Source organism: Geospiza fortis, unplaced genomic scaffold (genome assembly GCF_000277835.1).
Source record: "Geospiza fortis unplaced genomic scaffold, GeoFor_1.0 scaffold92, whole genome shotgun sequence".
NCBI lineage: Eukaryota > Metazoa > Chordata > Aves > Passeriformes > Thraupidae > Geospiza > Geospiza fortis.
Window position 1 is genome coordinate 843,989 of NW_005054389.1, and position 23,124 is coordinate 867,112.

Below are 23,124 nucleotides of genomic sequence, written 5' to 3' on the forward strand. Positions count from 1 at the left end.
CTCTTTTCTTTTTCCCTTAAAACCATATCATTGGTTAGTTGATTTGTATTACATGACATGTATTTGAACTGAAAAGAAGAAGTATTCATAAAACTTAGTGATTATGTAGATAGCTGTATGTATTACTTGAATGCTACTATTAAATACTTAATGTAATGCTTTTTGTTCATGTGATAAGACACCCAATGTTAGTGGTAATGCTTTAGTAACTCTCTTCTCTTCACCACAAATGCACTGCCAAGAAAACTGTCTTCTGTGGTGTAGGAACTGAATACATAATTTCAAAACCATAGTATTAAAATGGGTAATAAAAAAGATCTTGCATTAAATTTTTTAATGTATACATTGGAAAGTGCATGTAGATGAACACATGCTGTGTATAGGCAATAATGTATGTCCTTTCCTTTCTTCAATTTCCCCAGGTGTATGTGGAATTTGATGACCTTGAATGGGAAAAGAGAGAATGGGTTAAAGTTTATGAAGATTTTGCAGCCTTCTTGGTGGAGTACCAGCTGGTCTGGGCAAAAAGAAAGGACCCAAGCCAGACTCAGGGATCAAAAATCAAACAAATTCAATGGCCTGCATTGGTAAGATACTTTACAATTGCATTTATAAAGCATTTAATTCTCTTTAATTCTGTCCTTAAGAAACTGTCTAGGTTACTCCAGTGGTGATGGGAAGTGGTGAGCATGGAGGGGGAGAAGGGTAAGAAAAGGCTAAGAAAAAACTGGTAAAGCATGTTGGTGTTGGAGTGATGTGATAATAGTCACTCATCTTCCTTTTTGAATCAACCTAAAGCACTGCAAAAGTGGTGTCTGAGTGACATAACAGGATTAATGTCACTTTACATAGTCAAAGCATCCTACAAATATAAACTTACCAGTAACACATCTTACTGCTCTGGGGAGGATTGAAATTCAGGTGAAAAATAAACCCTTAAGCTTGTGATACCCTCAGTTTCCAGAAAGGAGGTATCTGAAATTCAGGTCAGAGTTCAGAAAGATGAGAAAGGATTAATCAAGTGAGTGGTAATTGTTTGCCTGGTTTATGAGGTGATACTTGTGACTCTATTCTTTCTGGATTGGTGCCCAAGCATTTAAAGCTGTTGAGATAACTGCTAGGAGGCTGTGTGCATTTGTGACATGCCTTTAGATATATCTGATGAGATAATCTAAAAAGCAATAAACATGTGTGCCTTTTTTCTCCAAAGAAACTCCTAGTGCTAGCAAAGTCTTTTCTGAAGTGCCAAATAGATGTGAGATTTTGGGAACCTACTCTATTGGATGGTTTTGCTTTGTACACAGTTGGGGAAGATTCCTCACAGACTTGTGGGTGAAAGGGGCTCCAACAAATTTGTGGAAATGATCAAGGGAAGTCTTAGATAGATTTGATAATAAGCTTAATATCTGTAACTTCACTCTTTTTTTTTTTGTAGATATTTACAGTCATAATGAATTTAGGTGATTTTTTCCCCCCTCTGGCTTTTGCTGTATCTGTTTCTTTCAATATACTGTTCATATTATTGTCTCTGAACACCACCTCATGGATTTCTTGGAATGCTATCGTGGGATAATGTTTCTGAAGCTGGGGTGGGAGCAGTCATGCTGGTGGTCATGAAGCAGTCTGGTCAAAAAAGTCATAGATGATTTTGGATTGCCTTACTCCTCTTCAGTTAATACTCCTACTCAGCTTGGATGCTTGTGCTAATGTACTTGAGTAAAGCAAGGAAACTTTCTGGATGTACAGGCTGAGTCACGTATTTGCTTGTACAGGCAAGTTAGTATATCCTTGAGCAAGAATTCTTAGTTTTAGGGAGCAGTGTTATTTGCTCTTTGAAGCCATCCATCACTCCTTGATTAAGATGGGTCTTTTAAACTCTGTTAAAAACTTAGCTTAGTGTCTAACTACTCTGCTATTTTACACGCTTTTCATCTCACCCTCTAGGATAGAGATCCTTCTTGGGTTTAGAGGGGGTGTATTTCTATAAAGTATTCTAGTCTGGCTGTTGATCCTGTCCCCGAGTTGAAAGTATGTATTTGCTAATGTGTGAAAGTTCTGGTTGAACCTTTCTCCTAGCAGACACTTGTATCAAACTTGTGCTGGTCCAGCAAAAGGCAAAACCTTTTTTTCTTCCATCTCTATCTTACAAATTCTGTAATTGTTTTAAATGTTTATATTCTTGAGGCAGCTGGTAGGTATGAGAAGGAAGATTTTCAAAAGATTTGCCTCCTGCTTTTACAGTTAAAAATTGAAATAGTATAGGCTGAAGTGAGGCTCAAATAGCTTCAGGTCACAGTTTTCAGATGTTAAGGATGAGAAATTCTCAGAAATTCTCTCATTTATACTTGGCCTGCATACAGATATTCTAGCAATTGTTTCCTGAGTCAAACCCTCTAGTCATCCATTCCAGAAAAAACATATTTGAGGGAAAGTGCAGATACAGGATATTAGCTGTAGTTAGAGCAGATTCTCTCCACAGAGACCTCCCAAGGTATTGCTGTGTATCAATAGCAACTCTGAGCACACCATGGCTTGGGGAGCAGTGCGGGTGCTCAAACTGCCGTGGAACTTCTGGGTTTGTCACCAGACTATCAAAACACTGCAGTGGATTGGAGTGGGTGAGCTCCGTGAAGGTTTGTGTGGTGTGTTTTGGTTGTGAGGGGTTTTTTGGGTTTTGTTTATTTTCCAAAATAAGACTCACTAAAAATAAGAAAACATGAAAAAAGTGGTTAAAAATTGATTTGTCAAACAGCAGTAGGAATATTTGCACTTTTATGTAAAATCCTACGTGTGGATATGGTAATTCGCCTGTTTTGAAAAAGCTGAGTCTTGATGTAGCCTTTAAAGGAAAAGTGTCAAGCATTCCCATCCATATGAACAATATTGAAACAAAATCATACCAAAATAAGAGGTTTTGGTACAGCTTTATTTTGAATGCTAATGTAAATGCAGCAAAGCAATATTTTAGAAAATTTTATGTAGTATTTCTCTAGGGTCTTTGCCTTCAGTGGAGTGAATGAAAACTGCTTGTTTATTTTGATGGCTCTTATCACCTTCTCTTCTTTGATAATGTACCCTGTATTTACTGTATGGTATTCAAGCCTGATCAGAGGACAAGGTCTGCAGTTGCTGTGGGGCTTTTTTTGTGGGTTCTTCGTGGTCGTCGTGGGTGACAAACACGTTGGGAGCCACCTGCTGCGTTCCGTGGGTTTCTGGGCTTATATGAATCCAATCCGGCCAGCACGAATCCAAGCCCAGCACGGAACCAGCATAGACGAAGGACAAAAGACAAAGAGCGCTCTTCCTGCACGTGGGTGTAGGTATCCGTTTATTAGCTTGAGACAGGACGTGAGATGGTGCAGCCACCCAGGTGAAGCAAGAGACCCTAGACCACCTGCTATGGGGTTTTGTCCAGGGGAGAGGGGGCGGGGAAAGAGGACCGTAGCCAATGGGATGGCAATGGGGAGAGACCACCCATGGGACAGCCCACCGAACCAGGTATGGGAGGGGACAGCTAGATGCAATACAACAGGTAGTTACCAGTCTAATGTCTGAGTACTTCAGTTACTGATTGCTTTCATCACTCAGTTGTGTGATATGATGTAATCTCCACTTTATAGATGAAATTTCTAGAATGCAAGTTGTTTACAAATGTTGCTTTTTTCAAATGCCCAAGTGCCTGAGGTGTAGCTATTCCTGAAAGCACAGCATCCACTGACCTTGTGTAATGACGCTTTAAGGTTTTAGGCTCTGTAGTCAGGCTGAGAAAGGGGGAGATGGGAAGCACTGTCTCTTTCTCCTTGTTTAGAAACTCGGCAACAGGAGAGGGGAAGACTATTGCCTGAATTCAGTTTCTCTGATGATGAGATTGTATTTAAGTGAAATTCCTGCCTCAGATGAGGAGTTGGCTGTAAATGACCCTGCAGCCCTGTTGCCAGTAACAATCTTGATTGTGATGGCTTAGAGTGGATACCTCTGCCACTGTGCAGGGCTGGAAAGGAGAGGGGAACAGCAGTGCCTCAGGTTGTGCATGCTCTAATCAAATGATTTTTCTTCCTGGGAGCACTGGAGGACTTGGCTGCCTAGCTGGTGTAATTAGAAATCACCTTGCAGCCCAAAGAAATGGCAATAGTGATAAGCAATGTCAATGTATATGTAGCCTGGATAGCGGGGAAAAGGATGTTTGGTAAACAGTGCTTTTTAACCTTAAAGTAATAGAGATGCTTTACAGATGTCAGTGCAGGAGAACATTTCTTGGCCAAAGTGTTAGCAAAGGAAAAAGTGAAAGTATGGATTCTGAAAAAAAGTAGACAAGTGGAAATCAGAGGTGTGCCTTTTCACATTAAGGGATCTAAAAAAGTAGCCAAGATAAGGTGTTGAAATTGAAGGCATCATTTGGGGTTGGTAAATAAGGAGGGTGCATGTCACAAAGATAGAAAAAACAGGAGTGATAGGCTCCAAGTGATGGGTTAGAGGAATCACCAGTACTTCAAAAATGAGGCAGAATTGGATTTTCAATTTCTCAGAAATAACTCTGTAGCAATTGACATGCTGAATAATATTATTTAACCTGTAGATAGACAAAGAATAGTTGTATTTTAGGGAGGGTAATTTAGTTTTCCCATGTAGAAATGGTTTGGGTACTGTGATGTTAGAGATCAGTGATAAAATCATGCATTTGATATAATTCAGTCTGAAGCTCTAGGAGTATGGTGGTATCCCCTCAGCAGCCAAGAGGGGAGATGGAAGTACGTGTGTGGGCAGGGTGACAAATTGGAGCCAAGGTTTTAATGTGGACTGAACAGAATGCTTCTGTGAGCTGTCAGTTTGAATTTAATTACTGCCTCTCTAATTGCACATTAAAATATCTAGAAATAAAGCGTGGAGGGAGAAAATGAGATGACAAAGGAGAGAAGCAGCTAGAGACATTTTAGAGAATAATAGAATAATGTGCAGGAAAAGTTTTAAGGTCACACACTTACTAGCAGAGGGCACTATGGTAGAAATATAGATAGCATTTCACATTTTTTCACAGTATCAAATGCACATGTTTTAAGTACAAGAAGGTGTGGGCTGAGTGTCTTTTTCTTAATTGTGTTTGGGAAGAGGGTTTTGGCAACATGAATGATATGCCGAACCAAAAATTTATTATTGAAGGTCTGTGGATAGGAATGAAAGAAAGACATTTCAGAGGCATTTTAGGAAGTATGTTCCATCACCTTGAAAGAAGAATAATGGAAAATGCAGTTATGATTAAGTGAGTTTAAGGTTGATAGGTTATGGCAAATCTGTACTTTCAGGTAAAGGATCTAGAAGAACACAAGAGGTTCAAAAGAAAAGGTTTGGAATTGAATATAGAGGAAAGTGAATGCATTGAATGAGAACACACATGAGAAACTTCTGCAACAAGAAAGGAAGAGCATGTTACAGAACAGAAAAGGAAAAGTATCTTATTTTGGCCTTTTCATTTTGGAAGAAACTGGTGGTCTTGTGCAGGGTAGATGTCAAAGGAGGAAACAGTTTGGCTCAGTATAGTGTGATGAAAAACAGGACTGGGGAATGGTACTTTTAGCTGGCACGGCAGAGCTGGGTGCCTGGGATGAGTCAGTGTTTCATGTGTTCCTCTGGGTATGCCTTGTTTTGTGAAGCATGTGTTGCTTTTTTTTATACCTGTAAACCAACCAGTGCTCCTTGTGAATTCAGTATGAATCCATATGTAATAAATCAGAAGAAACCCTGGTAGTTTGTTGCTCTGAATATGAGGATGATGCTTCATTAGCTTTACAGTACTTGCCTTGTCAGACCAAGAGATTTGCCCTTTGGTCCCAACTAATACAAAGGTCTGCAGTAACTATCACTCCCAGTTTCATGCTGGTATACAGGAAGAACTGGTTCTCCTGCAATTCTGTGTTTCTGAGGAATATATAGATAAAAGCTAAAATACATTTTCATGAGGAGATCCTGAATATGCATATCTCCTAAGGTAGGGAGGCTGGAAGAACAAATCAACCTCCCCCCTGCTCCAGTAAAAAAAAGGAGCATGCCTGTTAGTCTGTCTCTCTTGGATCAAGTGAAATAATTGTTAAACCAGTGGCTTGAGAACAGTCTTTGCTGGGATTCTGTGCAGGGCTCTGCAAGAATATAGAGCTTTAGCCAGACTTATAGCAAAAACAGGGACAAAGAGGGACTCTTCACTAGCAGTGATGAACCCTTTTCCATTGTGAGAATATGGAGCTGATTTACAATGGCCAGTGCCAGTGGCACACGTGGGGCTGTGGGCCTTCAGTCCGACTGTCATGCTAATGAGGAGGTCATCTTCAGCAGAAAATGAGATGAGGTTTGTTTTGGTGGCAGTGGATGTGTTTGTTCTGGTTAGATGTGAATGGGCCCAATATGTTCGTGTGATGTGAATGAGCCCAATATGTTCATGTGCTGACTGCACATTAGTGCTCTTGGTGGTAAATATGTGAGGGGAAGCATTCCTGGGTACATGGAAGAGAAGACTTGTCCTCTGACCTTATGTAGCCTTTTCCCTCCTCCCTCTGTCCCAGCTGCAGAATCCCTTGGCTTGACTGCATTCTGCTTCAGCTGGCTTGATTGTGCTGGATTATCAAGCAAATATTTTTGAAGTGCCAGTTTATTGGATTTGTGTCAGGATTAAAGAAGAAAGTGTACAATTTGTACAACAAGCTTCTACAGGGCTTCCAGATGTTCTTGAGACAAATCAAATTCTTTATCTTTGGCACATAATGGAAAGTAGAACAGGTTCCTTGCTCATTTCTGTTTATACTGTGGCACACTACCACTTTTTCACTCTGTCAAGGATTTGTCTTCTTCTTTGTCTTCATGTTCTAATTTTAGCATTTCTGAGTGAGTTTCTCTTTTATATGTTGATCCCATTGCTCAGATTGATCCCTGCCAAAAGCAGGAGCTTCTATAGGTCTTGCTGATGTTCCCTCTGTATATTCAGTTACTTCATTGCAGCCTGTTCTCTCTGCACAGTGGAAAAGAGAGGTATACACTGCCAGATACTATGATTAAATCCTCAGTGGACACTCAAAATACTCCAGCAGTAAAAAGAAATTAATTCACAGAGGACTACTGTGTCTATGGAAAGTAAGGCAGAGAGAAGACTTGGTCTTCTGAGTCCTAAAACTAAGTACAAACTTGGAGGATATTTCAAATGTGAGGAGAAGAAGTGCTGTAGCTTCCAGGGAAAACAATCAAAAACTAATAGTGGTTTTTGAGGTACTCCTTTCCCTGCATCAAAATTCTAGTGCTTGTATCCCTTGGTGATATGGGGTAAAGATAAAATGTATGCAGTAGAGGAGAAAATGATTGGAAGCTGTCAGCTTCTTGGAAAACTTTAGAGCTTGGGGAAGAGAAAATTTAAGTAACTGACTCAGCAGAGCATAAATGACCCGATTTTTGCTGCATTGTGAAAGAGAGTAACATGCAGAAACAGCACTTGGAGATGGTTCAAAGATTACTTTGTTGGAGAGTACATTACTGTAATATTCCCACAGAACATAAATGTCTCAGGCAGTGCCACATCCCGCCTGTGTACTTTGGCACCTGCTCCTTTTGAGCTGCTGCTTACTGGGAGTCTCTGCTCTCCATGCAGCCTTCTAGGGAGAGGCCTTTACCTTCCCAGGACATGCCCCAAATGAAGAGCAATAAACGGGAATCTGCCTCCCCAGATGATTTGTTACAAAATATGGGATTGCCCTGTGGCTTCCCACTCTGGAAGTGAGTGATGGGCTGGAAAGCCTCACTGCAGTGCTGTTTTCTCCGTGGCCCTGGTACTTTCTGTGCACTTTCCACTACTGCATTGGTTGTTCCAAAGTTTTTTCTCTGAAGATGTTGGCTAATGGCAGCCTTCCTTTTTACTTTCTTGTTAAACTTGCACTTTTAAGCAATGGTGATGCTTTTTTTGTGTGTGAAAGGATTTAGTTTTGCAAAAGCATGTTTACGTATATAAAATAAATGAAATAATTTTTGGTAGTTAAGTGCTGTGCTAAGAATAGTTCTTAATGTTAATTTCATTTTTATAGAAGTTACAGAATTTCAAACAAAGTGGAGTATTTTCAAGACTTCAGCAGTAACCACAACTCACATAGAACATACTGGCCTGGGAGCTGCGATTTTGGCAGCTCATTTAGAGAAATCTGCTTTAGTATGTCACAGCATTCTAGATGTCTTTGTACCTCAGGCTCTTTCCTGCTAGTAAAGCACTTCCTGTTCTCCAAGGGTTGTGCCAGGTGAAAAACCTTAGACAGTGTTTAGCATCCTCCAGCTGTAAGTCAGCAATGCTCCCAGTTGAGTGTGCCTCTGTGTCTTGCACCTGTTCCAAAGTCAGATAGCAGTGAAATGCTGCTGATGATTTACATGTCTTTCTGTAAAAGACAGATATAAAACATCTTGAGGTTCCATATTCAAGCTCAGCACTTGAAGCAGAGCAGTTGAAGCCACAGCTGCAGGGAGCTCAGTGCAGGGTGGCTGCTTGCATATTGATATTTATAACTAAAACCTGGACTGGTTTGGGATATGGTTATACTCCTGCTGCTAGCCCAGTCAGCTAGACTGCAGTTAGTGTCTGTGTGTGTGAACTGTGTTCACACTTTGGCTTCAGTCTTGATCTACTGCACAGCTTCTTTGTGTAGAAGAGCCACAAGGTATGCTGGGTTCCCTGGAATTCACTTGAAAGTCTTAAGTATTTGATTTCTTTTTTTTTTTAACAACATTTATGAGAACAAAATTTTCACTTGTGCTGAAGAAAACAAATTGCTTTGTAGCTGTCTAGATCATCTGCACTTTTTCAGTGAATTAGAAAGATCAGCTCTACTTTGGAGATATCACAATGATTAGGATATGGGCTGGATGCAAGTGGTTATTTCAGTACAGTATTGTGGAAATTCAGCTTCCAGAGCTCAAACTTTGGAAGATGACTCAGTATCTCCATCAGATTCATCACTCCGTCTTACTTGTTGCTGTTTATATAAATGATGAATTATATTATAAATCTATAATATCTATATCTATAAAATCTATAATTATATATATGTGTGTGTATTTATAGATCGTGTTTATAGAGATATACACACAAGCAGAATATTTGTCTCTATATGTTAAAAACATTTAAAAAAGCCAATCTTCTGAACTATACCTGTTGAGAGGCTGTACAGTGAGAGAGATGTTAGCCTGGTACTTGTCCTCCATCCCAAGAGTGGCTGTCCAGATGGAGAGCTGTGCCAAAGACCTCCATCCCCAGATACTGCTCAGTGTTTCTTTTGTGATGGCAGGAGGAGCAGCTGGGCTTTACACCTGTCAAATTCATTTAGCAGCTAATTTTGAAAGCCACCCACTCTTCAAATCTCCACTGCTGTTTCTGTGCATTAATAACTTGTCAGCTGTGCAATACTAAAGCACTGCTCACATCATGCTTACTTGAGGAAGATAAGTTATGGAAAGCATAATTAGTATTTTATGAGCTTCGTGTTCTTCTTTCCCAGAATTCCAGCAGTCTCTTCTATGCTTAACAGTGAATACCATAATGTGTAGTATGAAGTTGCAAAATCCAACTTACATATAGCAGTGTGGAAAGCCCACCCAGAATGGGAAGGACTTTTTCTGTACAAGGTACCTCAGCAGGTTACAGGACCGTGTGCATACACAGGGCCTGGTGCATTCCTGATTCTCCCAGTCTCATACAGCTGAGACATGGGAGCTTCAGGTGAAATTCATGTCTCAATAAAGTAAAAAATGTTGCAGTCAGGACCAGACATTGTGTTATCCTAGCTGGGGGTAAAAGTTCTGTATTTTTCAAATGAAGAAGGCTTTTTTGGTATTCCTAAGAAAGCATATCCTTCAACTCCCCCAGAATTTTGGTTATTGGACATACAAACAAGGCAACTGTTGCTGCTTAGGTCTCTCAGTAATGCTGAAAGGGCCATGCTGCTACCTTTACCTTTTTGGCACTGGGGCTTAAACCCACCTCAGTTAGATCCAGAATCTCTGTCCTCTCCATTACAGAAATTATTCTTTTAGTTTACACTAAGCACTTGTGAACTAAGCAGACATAAATGTGAGAATGAAGTGCTATTGTTTATTTCTATTATGCATTGTCTGTACTTGTATTGATCACTTCTGATTTTTTTTTTTTTTGTTTCATTTTGTCATTCTCAGGGCTCTGCATTTGAAAAAGATTTTGAAATGAGATGTTGGTAGTTACCTGCCATTAACAGAAATTTCTTTGGCTGGCAGATGTTGCAGGCTTCAGTTCCACTAAAACAGGCTAAATCAAGTATATGGAGAAAAAAGTCATAGGTGCTAAAGCATTATAAATGGGCTGTCCATGATAAATTTATCATGAGCAATCTTTCATACATGGCAGTTTCTTGAGGACAGGAAAAGTCACATTTCCATAGCAACCTCAAACACTGCTGAAGTTGTTCTAGCAACAATTTGATGTTTTACTATGTTTGCTTTTTAAATTTATCTTAACTGCTAAGGAGAAAACTGAGCATAAGAAAGTTCAGGAACAGACTGTCAGCTTGAGGTATTTAACTTGCATGAGGAGTATAGCTGAGTGGAATCTGTATTTTGTACTTTTAGCATCTTAAACTTTCTGCTAACTTCATTTTGTAGCAAAGTGACCATCATGTGCATTTCTTTGGAAAACAAACCCTGAAGTAGTAAACTCCCTATGCCCTCTATTCCTGCCTTCACTGTCACAAGAGCAGCCTCCTGAAGTACTTGCCAGTCCTTTCCAGGTGCATTTTTGTATGGGAACACGTTACTTTCTGCCCTTCATGTTGCACCGTGTATGTGGGCATGCATATGATCAGTGTTTCTGAAGCCTTTCTTGGTGATTTGCTGGCTCTGCATTTGCCCCAGCTGGGCAGAAGGAATGGAAATCTTGGTTGGCTGCAGGTCACACCACTCATGATGACAATGAAGATGTAGTTACTGCCTAATCACAGATCACCTGGAGTTGTGAGGGGGTATAGATGGGAGAGAAGGATAGAGGAGAAGGCTGCTGAAGACACAGGTTGGTTTCTTTTGCTGAGCCATTTTCCTGTCCTGTCCTCACTCCTGTCCTTACAGGTTTTATTTATATGCTGTGGGTTCAAAATCCATTTGTTGTGCACATGCAGAGGCCAGGGCTGGGAGCATATTGTTTTACCACTTCCTTTCTTGTACCCTTGGATTAACATCCTTCCAGCTGCTGGCCAAATCAGGAAGTTCAGTCAAGGGCTAGAAATGGCAAAGACACATTCAATGACTTCTTGAAAGAAAAACAAAAACTTAAACTGAAGATGCTTGTGTTTCTCTTTGCAAAACCTGTCCTGTTAAGATGATGCCAGTCCTGATAGAACAAAACTGAAACCATTTAATTTTTTGAAATTCACCAGGTATCAACAAACCACTTCGTGTTCTCTGTGGGTTTAGAACACTTCTGGTTTTCTGGCATCTGCTGCGTGATATATTCATGTAAATGGGGAAGGACATACAGTGGCACTTCGGTTTGGGATTGGTTTTTCCCCCCTAACTTATCTGCACTTCCTTGCAGTAAAGCCTGAGGTTACTTCAGCAATAGTTATTGTTCATTATTTGAGGTGCTGTATCTTATTTAATGTGCATTGCATGTTTAAAGCATTGTTACATACAGTATTTTTAATACCAGAAGGTGAATCAATGTTAAGAACTATAAATTTAGCACTATATAAAGTCTTGAGAAACCAAAACCATTTCAGAAGAGTATTCATTAGGCTGATTTTGTAAACAATAGACTCCTATTGATTAGGGGGTTGATCTTTGTTTGCAAGTAATATCCTTTTGCAGTAATTAATACTTTACTAGAGAAATACTGCAGACCTCTTCTAACCTTGAGTAAGTCTTCTTATTTACAGATAGGTGAATTATTAACACAATTAATGATGTAGTGTTTATTTTTTGTCTACCAACTCTTGAGGGTCCACCAGTCATGGGTGGAAAAAAAGGTATTGTATTCTGGTTTTTTGTCTTTTATTAGCTGCTACTGTATTTCGACTACTTTGTGGAAAAGTCTTGATCTATTAGCCAATTTTTGAATAGATCTGTATGAGAAAAAAATTAATTATTCTTACATATAATGCATCATTCTGAAAAAATCCTGACTTTTAATTTGAAATTTCTCATCAATTTTGAGTCTAGGACATGGGGTAAGTACCTCATTTCTTTTAATAAATGATACAAAATTATATTTCTGTTCTTGCCTCTAGTTTCAGATGACTGAAAAATTCTTACATATTTAATTTGAAGGATTTTACTGAGATTTTAAATGTATATATGAATTGCTGCAAACTATATTAGTACCATCACAAGAGGAATAAACTACTGATTAGTCAGGCTGATTGTGAGTGGATAGATGTTGTTGGAATCACTGAAACATTTAGCTGATCCTGAAATGAGCTGAATAGTACTTCTTATCACTGGCTGATATATTTAGTTATTTTGAAAGTATAATAATAAAACTTTATATTAATATAAATATGGCCAAAATCTCTTTGTGTTCTACAGAACTTTTTGCATTTGACTGTAACCAGCTTTTTAGGGAACTATGTTCCTATGTGTTTGGGTGTATTTGCTGGAATAGGATGAACTTTGTAGGTCCCTTCCAACTCAGCATGATCCTGTGATTCAGTGTTCTGTAAGGCTCAGTTACCAAGTTAAAGCCTGTTGGTTTTGGTTCAAGAATTTCTATTTGTCCACATATGCTTTTGCTTGTAGCAGCACTTTTACTATTCTAAATCACAGTACTTTTAATACTTTAGTCCAAATTATTCATTAAACTTTTTTATTGCTTCTAAGTTTAAAATCAACTCCTTTTTTTTTCACATCATGATTACATAAAGTGCTACAGAAATGACAGGGTGTATCTTCATACCTTACAGAAAGGAGAGTTTGAAGATGCATTATGAGACATTTCCTTTCAGGAATCTTGTGAATTGTACATGAAGAAGCACCAACACCTCTGTAAACTGCCTGTATGGTGTTGCTGGAATCAGATGCTTTACTGAAGTTTGAGGGAAGATGCTAATCCTTTTAATTCTGAACAATGGGCATCACCACTCTCCATCCCCCCCTTTTGAACTATCTCCTTCTGTTCCATTACTTAGGACAGACCTAATCGATTCTGTTTAACTTCCTGGGTAGGAGACATTTACAAGGTAGTTTGAGAGGTGGTAATGAATTGATTGTTTATTGGCAAGTAGAGTGATAAGCATTTGTGTGCAGTCATCTTCTGAGATTCCTGGTGCAGTTTATTCAGGAGCAGTGCTTGGGGCAGTTATGGACAGCTGTGGAGGAATTACATTAAGTCAGACATGTCTTTTAGAACTCTCTCATCTTGAAAATAATATAAAACTAAAATAGAATCATGATGTGCATTTATTTATTGATGTTTTTCTACTTTCTAGTAAGATGCTGTCCTGTGGAAAGAAACAGTTATGGGTTTGAAATTGCATCAGAAGTTTCGTTGAACTTCTTGTCAAACTGATGTCAGGCTGTCACCTAGACAGGCAGAATTGAATGAGCCTGCAGCACGTGCCATCAGCTTTGCTGGTGAAGGTGGCTGCAGGCAGCAGCAGGGTCTGCTCAGTCAGGCCTCTGGTGCACTTGCAGCACAGAAGTGTGTATGCCTGGATCTGCAGGTGGAGGGATCATGGATGGTTTTTATAAGCCTGACTAATACATTCAATACACTGAGAACCTGCTGTGACTCTGCTGTTTTTCTTCCAGCCTCAAAATGTGGTCAGGCAGAAATGCAGCTCTGATATGTGCCTGAATATGCAGCACTTTGTGTTTCCTTTAAACTTGGATAATCTCAGATGAGCTTTTGTTAGGGCAGAATTTATACAGTTTTCATGCAGTCTCTTATGAGTAGTTTTGATTTTTTGTCCTTTATATATATGAAACCTATAGCTTGGAAGTTAATCAACCTATGTAAGTGCTGTGTACACATACTACTAGAGGGTTATGCTTCAGGGGGGCTTGATGGCATTCTTAATTGATCACATGGCTTTTCTATGCCAGGCTATTTTGCTGTGTTACTATCAAAATACCCAGTGAACTGTAATTAATCACATTGTTGCACACAGCTGTGAAATTACTGCCACTGCTGTAGAATGCTGTTTTCAACATCTTTGGCTGCTGCAATTGCACAATCTTTTAATGACAGATGTACTTGGAGTTCCTTCAATACAAATGACATTATTGGCACACTAGGATTGTATGCTAGATTATTCATTAGAATAACCAGTGCACTTCTTATTGTGCCTTTTAAACCCTCCTCTGAAGATCTAACCTAAGCTTCCTCTCACAGTGACAGAATGACCAGTGTCATATCCTTAAATGCTACAAATGCACATACAATGTACAAATAAAAGTAGGAAGGGCAACTATTCCACACATCCAGGCAGGGAAAGTTGGTGCTATTGGATGTCATTTGTCTGCTCCTGTATTTGCCTGATTTTGGGAGTAGTGTGTAGGACATCTCACCTGCCCAGGACACTGGAAAGCTGTGAGCTGTTCTGTGTCTGTACCACATCTTTCTGTTAGTGTTATTTTAATCAAATTTTGGATAGTACGGAAGACAAACTGGCTTTTTGTCTGGTTTTACAGCATTCTCACCAATTCCTTTAATATGTTAATGGTATTGTAATATATGTTTTAGTATATGTGTTTGCAGTGAGACACACAGGGGTTTGTTTTTGTAATCTGTGTAATTACTCTATAAAGAAAGTACAGGTCTGTTACTTGGCCATGGATGTTTTGGCACAGTGATAGTATGAAAGGTAGCTATTTTCTGTCAGGGAACTGGTTCTCTTTAATGTATATGTACTTTTTTTTCACTGGTGTTAACCAGGGTCTTACCATCTCCATTGTGAGTTTAAAACTCTAAGTGCAGTTTGCTTTCTTGGTACAGTTTCAGTATAAATTTTTCAACTAATGTAGTCCAGATTTCTGTTGGTTGCCTTTGTATTTGAAATGAACTAAAAGATCTGTTTGTCTTAATAAATGAGAGATGAAGATGGGAGGTAACAGGGTAGTCATTGCAAAATTTATAAAACACAATAAATCACAAATACTGTTGTTATGTTGGCCAGCAATAACATTTTGACTATAAAAAGTAAATGAAGGAAACCCAGTAACTGTTTATATCAAATTTCTTATGAAAAATAAGTCATTAGGCCAAAGCAGATACTTGCTTCTCCCTTGAAATTCTGTTTCTACTGTGATCCAAAATTGTGACAAACTGAAGAATATTGGTAACCATGTATGCATGTAAACACAGTAATTTTTTATTTATCAGAAATTGAGCCTTATTTTCCATTTCTAAGGCAGGCACGAGAAGATGGGTATGAAATACTTGCAAATGAGCTGTAATAAGTAAAGCTAGTAAGATTAAAGTTTTTTTTTCAAGCAGTGTTGTGTTCAAATACCCTTCCCATAAGAGTAGTGAAAATAAGAAGTTAAAATAAAGTTCTTACATAAAGTGTTTTTCAATCCTGTGTATCTTCAACTCTTGTAACTCTTGGCCACTGGTTTTGTCATGCTCTTCAAGTCATTTGTTGTGCACAGAGTAGTTTGGGTTTTCTTAATGCAGGATTTTGGCTGTCCCAAGTCAGAGACTGTAGCTTGGATCCACCTTCACTTAATCTCCCAATGCCCTCCCCCATCCTCGCTGACTTTGATGAGTCCACCAGACCATATTTCTGTCTCTTCTGCCTTGCAGACAAAACCTGTGCTCTCTTTGTTCTTTACACTTTACTGCTCATTGAACTGTCCTGCACATTAGTCACCCTCTGAGGGAATGAGTTTGCAAGTAGAAGTTGTGGAGTGGGGAAATAATGTAGTTCCTGTCTGAGACCAAGTGATGAAATTCATTAGCCAAAATTTCTTTTTCATACTGTATGTTGAGAAAAAGGCCAGAGTTCTACCTCATGGCCATTGACTCAGTAGTGCTTGGCTTTGAGATTAATAAGGCAGTTTACAGATCTGATTAATTTTTCCAGATTCATGGAACAATGATTAGCAGCCTGTTCATAGTTCTAGGCTTAGCTTTCAACCATGGAGTCTGGAATTCTACTTTTATTATTGAGAAATCATTCTCTTGAGTAGTTTTGTGAGAAGAGATGAGGTAAATTGTGATTTCTTATGATTCAAAGGGACAGAAAGAGTAAAGAAGACTTCTTTTCCCCACAAATCGTCTGAGTTCCAATTTTGGTATGATTTTAGCAGTCATGCAAAAAATTTGGCTATATGTTGTTCTAGAATTCCTTCATTTGTCTGCTGGGATTGCTGCTCAGCTGAGAAAGGATTCACTATTCCTGTGCCTCCAGGATGGGCTGTGTGTTTTGAGATAGGAGGTTGTATCTCACTGTTGGAAAGAAGATACCACCAGTAACAGGATAAGTGTGAAAGAAATGGATTTGTCTTCTTGAACTGCTCATCTTTGGTTCCAAGCTATGACTGGAGCCTGGTTTAGTTCTCTGCTGCTGCTTGGTAACATTGCAAGCAGTGTTGGTTCTTCTGGAGCTGTCTGAGGGGCTTGCACTGGGATGGATGCTGCTGGCAGAGGAAAAATGGGATTTTGGAATTCATTGTCAAAGAACCAAAAAAACATGGCTGTGAGGGGAGCTGGGGAAAGAATGCTCTGTACTTGTGCTGTTTACCACTTCTTCACAGAATGACTGGGTTGGAAGAGACCTTTAAGATCAATCTGTGCCCTAACACCTCAACTAAACCCTGGCACCCGGTGCCACATCCAGGCTTTGTTAAACACATCCAGGGATGGTGATTCCACCACCTCCCCAGGCAGGCCATTCCAGTACTTTATCACTCTTTCTGTAAAAGACTTTTTCCTAATATCCAACCTATATTTCCCTTGGTGCAGCTTGAGGCTGTGTCCTCTGGTTCTGTCAGTGCTGCCTGGAGAAGAGGCCAAGCCCCACCTGAGCACAGGCACCTTTCAGGAGCTGTAGAGAGCGACAAGATCACCCCTGAGTCTCCTTTTCTCCAGGCTGAGCACCCCCAGCTCCCTCAGGGGTTCCTCACAGGGTTTGTGTTCCCAGCCCCTCACCGACCTTGTTGCACTCCTCTAACCTTCCTCAGGTTTGTTTTGACTTTTTGCTTTTGTCTATATTAAACCTATTAACACAAAAGACTCAGTCTCCATCCGTTGCTGGTTTGCTCCGTTCCCAAAGTAGCCAGAATGAGGTATAAACTAAAACATAGCCTTCTCAGGTAAATGACTGCCAGAATATAAGGTCATCATCTGCCAAATTCAGAGAACTGTTGCAGGAGCTCACTGGTGTCAAAAGGGGGAGTCTTTGTTCTCCCTGTTCTTTTCTCTGAAGGTGATTCAAATGATTGTGCTCTTTAACTAGAACACACAGAGCCAACTTGCTGAGATAAATAAAATCATACAATATCTGGGGTAGCTGCTGTCTCAGTTTTCCCTTTGAAAGGAGAATTATTGCTGCCACAGAAGACTTCAGAACAGAACAGGATGATGTCCAGTAGCTTCTTCCTTTTGCTTCCTTGTAGTGATGTTTTCATGTTGTCTTTTTTGCCATTTTTGGAGGGAAGAATGGGAGAGAATCCCTTGCCTTGATTCCAGCTGGTGGGTTGAATAGAGAAGTGGATACTGAAAGAAGTGCATGTTTGTTTGTGCAGAGTCCCAGATTACCAGTGATGTACAGCTTTCATCAGAGCTCTGGGAAGAAAAACTGAAAGCAGGGAACCTCCCCCACCACTTCTGCAGAACAGAGACTGGGGTGATGGTCACAGGCAGAGCAATGTTATCATTTCACAAATGCATCACAATATAATCCAGGTTTGAGGAATCACTGATCCTTTTTCTGTGATGCCTACAAATTCCTCACTTTAGACACATGATCACCTCCATTCTCCTGTTTGTCCTCTGTCTTCTTCCTCATTTTGCCAGGTCTTGTGCAAGGATCTGTTTAGCAAGATTGATAACTGTAGGTATGTCATCTCAGCCAGCCTGGAGATTGTTCTCCATGTAACACAGAAAAAGCTTTTCATTCCCAGCCACACAACTTCTCCTGAAGTGGACAGGTTTTAGAAGAGGCTTACCAGATTTCTGAGGAAATGCATATGTAACAGCCTTGTGATGAGTTTCTTCCTGTGGCCATAACAGATAAAAGGCCCTCTGGACCACACCTTTGAATCCTGTGCCCATAGTTTGGTTTCCCAGGGCACTGTACAGAACATGCTCCTTGAGGTCACGTCCAAGGCTCAGAGTTACAGACACCTTGTCCTGTCCAGGTTGCTAGAGCTTTGTCTTAAAAACAGTTCTTAAAACTCTTCTCCTTAAAGATTTCTCACTAGTTTCAAAACTTTCCTTTTAAAAGTGCTCCCTGGTTCTGCAGTTTGCTAGCAATTCAGCTTCAGTAACCTTAATTTTGTAAAGAAACTTGAAACTATTATAGTCTAGGAAAAAAAAAGAAGTTGACATACAAATGCAGACACATGTGTCAATGTGCCATTTGTTCCTTTTCTCTTACTCCTTTTACAATGCCTGGGAGCCATTTGGTATTTCTTCACTGTCCTGGATCCTCAGTCCCTCTTGTCCTTCTCAGCTGTGTTTTCCTGGAGCTGGTACCTGCCTCCTGCACAGGGTGCACGTCTCTCTTACAGCTCTGCTTTCCACGTGAGTCAGTCCAAGGACAGTGGAACCAGAGCTTTGCATTTTCTGTGGAGTACAGGATTATTAATGAGAATCTCCTTTATGTAGTCTTTGTTTTTCTCAGAGGACAGGATGTTTGATTTGTTCAGTTCCTCCCTACGGCTCCCTTTTGGATCCTGAATGCCATGTTCCAGTATTGTCAGTACATGGTCAGTCTCAGCAGTTCACAGGACACGCAGGATGCAGCTGCCTCCAGGAAATGCCTCTCTGGAGTGATGAAGGGCACATTTGCATGAGACAACTCGTGTTTAGTCACCTGACAAGGGTGCACTCACCATGGCTAAAGTGCAGGCTTTTCCCATGTCTGCTCATGTGCCTTTGCTGCTTTGTCTGCCTGCTAAGGAAGGTGCTGGAGGGCCTTCAGTGCAAGGAAGTGGGCTGTGCCTGGTTGAGCAACTCTCCTGTGGATCTCCTGTCCCCACACAGCTGGAGAGGCTGGCACAGACTCTCACTTGCTGTGAGTCACAGGTGGCTCTGCTGTGCTGTTCTCTTCTTGGGTATTGCCAGGATGGGAGCTGACTCCTCACAAAATCCCATTTGGGGCTGGTGGTGCAATCCCCAACATGCTGTGCTGACATGTCACAGGAATTAAATTAATAACATCTCTGAGAGGAGCATTCCCAGGAACTTCTGAGAGCTTGAGGGCTGCCAGAAAGCCTACCATGCTCCTAGGATGCTGAACATAATGTTCAAGCCTTTTGTTCATATATCAGTTTGAGAGACAAAGGATCATCATTTGGATGGGAGGGGAATAAGTTACTTGATGAGTATAAGCAACTCTCACAGATCCTTGGACACAACGTGAAATATTGGCAGTTCATGTGTTTTTTGTGGCAAAACCATTGTGAATTGATATTTATTACAGTATTGCAAGCTTAATTTGCCAAGTTGTCATTAATTGTAAAAACAGAGGCATGAAAAGGCTCTGAACTAAATGCCAAAACCACATGGTGACTTAACACATCTTGAATTTATGGAGGCCAAGCTGGGGAAAGGGATCAAAAAACTAGAAGGATACAGATATGTAAATAAATGGGTATTTCTGTTTATCAAGTCATGGAGTGCAAAAGACCTATATATCTTGGTCATACAGGTGGCATGATCCTTCAATAATGACTGACTGAAAAAAGAACAGATCTAAATTTATGTTCATGGATTTCAAGTATCACTGGACAAAACTGTTGTAGCCACAACAATTTTAGTTAATGTAAATTAACTAAATTAGTTACAATTAACAATTAGTGTAAAATGTACACACAATTACTTGCTGGTCTCCATATTAAGAACAATTTCAAAATTTGTTTCCTGACCCAATTATTTATTGCTTTACTAGACCCCCCCAACTTACATCACTGAAAATTGCAAGTTAAACTCCTTGCTAGTGAAACCTTTTAAATCTAGGCAGCAAGATCAATTCTTCTGGTTTGAGAGTCTGCATTATACCATAGGAAGGGACTATTTCATCATATATAAAAATATCAGCAGATCAAAACACTTGGTTTAACACATAGATTTGTTCTTCCTTGAAGAAAAAAAAAATACTGAGTTAGGAACGCTGCTCTCCCTGGATAGCAGTATTTTCTTGAAAAATAGTGCAAGTGATAGGTAAGCTTGTAGCAGCTATTTTGGGGGTGGTAATGAGCAGTGGAAATTGATGCATTTTTCATGATTTATTTCCAGCACTGTAGGTTAATGGAGTCAATAGTGTCTCTTTTATTGTAGAACCACATCCTGTCTGGTTGAAAAGGATGGAATTATTAGCCAAGTCTGTCTCTCTCTGTGACTTTTTTGTCAAGACAGGAACTGCTTCATGCTATGCTGTCTGACAGCATTGCTCAAAAGCTCTTCTGTCACATGTCCTCCTTTCTTCCAAAGGCATTAGCTCCTTTTCTGAGGGGTAGAGATGAATGTTAGATTCTCTCAAATCTGAAGGTGTTTTTGGACATGGTTTTAATGACTTTTAATGTCAGTGCTTTCACCATAGTCTGCTAATTAACAACCAACAATTATTATTATTCTGTAATACCAGTTGATGCAAAACACTGGCATATATTTACCTTACTTTGGTGTCATGCATCTCCGATGTTTCTTTTTGTGTGCTTCCATGGTCAAACTGACAGTGTGTTTGTACTACAGGTGGTAAATTTGTAACATCCTTACTGAGGTTGAAGGGCAGGTTGCTATATGCAGAATTATACCAGGTTATTTGCATGTAATATTCAAAGAAGAGCAGACTTAGAATTTACTGTCTGCTAATGTTGATCTGTTCTTTTGATTTTGGCACAGTGCTGTGTATGAATCATATTTAATGGCACAGGGAAGGCACCGTGCTCGGCGAGGCAATGAGGCCGTGTTGCATCTGTTTGAGTCAGCAGCCAGCGCGTTCTGCTGCAGCTCTGCTCAGAACAGTCTGGAGGTTATTTCAGGGGACAGTGAGTCACAGCAGTGCCTTCTTCACTCATCACCAGGCTGCAGGGGACACGCAGCTCTAGTGCAAACCTCTGCGTGATTGGAAGGGAGCGATTTAAGGTTAAAAAAGGAAGTGGCGTTACTTGAAAAGGAAAAGATTTCTGGTTATACAGATGGGGATAAAAAGCCCTAGAATCTGAGTAAGTCATTGAGGGTCTGCGGGTGGAAAGATTTCCTTAATGTGATCAAGGTCTAGCCACTCCATTTCTGTAGGACTTGCATTTTCGTTATATGAAAACAAATCTGGATGATAGATCCATAATACTGTATCTGAATTTACTGCTTGAGCTGCCTAGATAGTTCGTTAAACATAAAACCACAGTTTTGTAGAAAGCATAAGTAAGAAATTAATTATGAAATTAATTCTGGTTGTGGCCACCTCTGCTGTGGACACAAATCTATGAAAAACAACGCAAGTATCAGTTCATCCCCATTTCTCATAACAGTTATGGGAAAACCTGTGAGCAGCTGAACGAGAAGCACTGTAATTTCTCTTGCTGAAGTGGTAAGAACGGTGAAAGCAGAAAGAGGCCAACTGGGATTGACCATAAAAAGCATACTTCCTTTCAGAACTAAAAATAAAACCTGTGAATCCTGAGTACCAAAGCTTGTCTACCAGATAATTATGACACTCATTTACATAGTCTTTTATCTCCTTCTAGGGACTCGTCTGAACAGTCTTCTCTTAAAAACTCTTCCAGCGTCTGTGGTTGCCTTGCAGCACAGGTTTTCAGGCTCCTTAGCTCAAAAGACATCTGACAACGTAGGTTGGTTTTAAGCAAGGTCTTGTGGGTTTGTGTTGTGTGGCACCCTGCCAGGGATTTCTGGTGCCTCAGTTACAGGGAGGAACAGAGCTCTGAGCAGAACAACACTTGGTATTAAGTTGTGGAAGCTGAAGAAGATCCTCATCTCAGGCTGTCATTTTGTTTTAGAAGAGAGAGTGTTTTAGAGTAGGCGAATACATGTAGTTCCAGACAGGGGCCCCCATGCCTGCTGTTCTTCCATTCACTTAATTTGGCTAGTAAATTAAATATGAAAGTTCAAATTAGCATTGTGAGCTCTGTGAGGTCACTGCGCTCCCACATGATGGAATTTCTGTAATACCAGTTTCCATTTTGAGTTCAGGAGATCACAGACCAAAAGACTTGTATGTCTAGTCATTGCTCAGGTTGCAGAGTCAGCCATTGAAAAACTGGAAGACACTGTTTTCCTATATGTGGATGAATCTGGAGGTGTAAATTGTCTGTGCAAACTTTCAATCCTCTGTTCCTGAACTTCAGAATTTTGTTTCATTTCAGCTGAATAAAGTTATACCTAAAGCTGCATATGTAATGAAGGGATGGCAGTAACTATGCCTGATATTCTTCCTCAGTCATCTCAAAACCCCCCAGTTAGTGGACAGATGATCCACCAGTCCTTCTGTCAATGGTGTAAGAAGGTCCTTACCCAAGGCCTACTGATTCACTATGCAATTTCCATCGTTTTCAAACTCTTGAGTATTTTAAAAATTGTACATAATGCAGATGATGTATTCTTCCTTCTTCCCATTACCCTCCACACAGGGTCCAGAACATGCTTATTCCTAAAAACTGAAAAGTTTACTTAATAGCTAGGCTGGATAGAAGACAAATGAAAAAGGTAATTTTGCTGGAGTTCTACAAAATAGCATGGTGGAATATGTCAGAGAGCATTATATGAGTTGTAATTTAATAACTGTAGCTGAGATATAGTTGGTTGAAGTATTTCACACATCATAGAATTTAGAGTGCCTCATAGTTGTTCTACATAAAAGTATGTTAAAATATTCAGAGGATGGATTTTGACTATATTTTTGTACTAAAAAAAAAGCAGCTGGGCAGATAGCATCGTAATACATGATATATTAAATGTTATTCAGG

General features: G+C 39.9%; 1 protein-coding gene across 1 annotated transcript in view; it reads left to right on the forward strand.

Annotated features, from left to right (window-relative positions):
- The first annotated feature begins 428 nt into the window (after window positions 1-428).
- The window catches only part of JMJD1C (jumonji domain containing 1C), a 108,305-nt gene continuing 85,609 nt past the window's right edge, over window positions 429-23,124 (forward strand). Inside the window, exon 1 of the mRNA XM_031060727.1 lies at window positions 429-587. The gene's annotated coding sequence lies outside the window, so the exon portion shown is untranslated. The remainder of the gene's footprint in view (window positions 588-23,124) is intronic.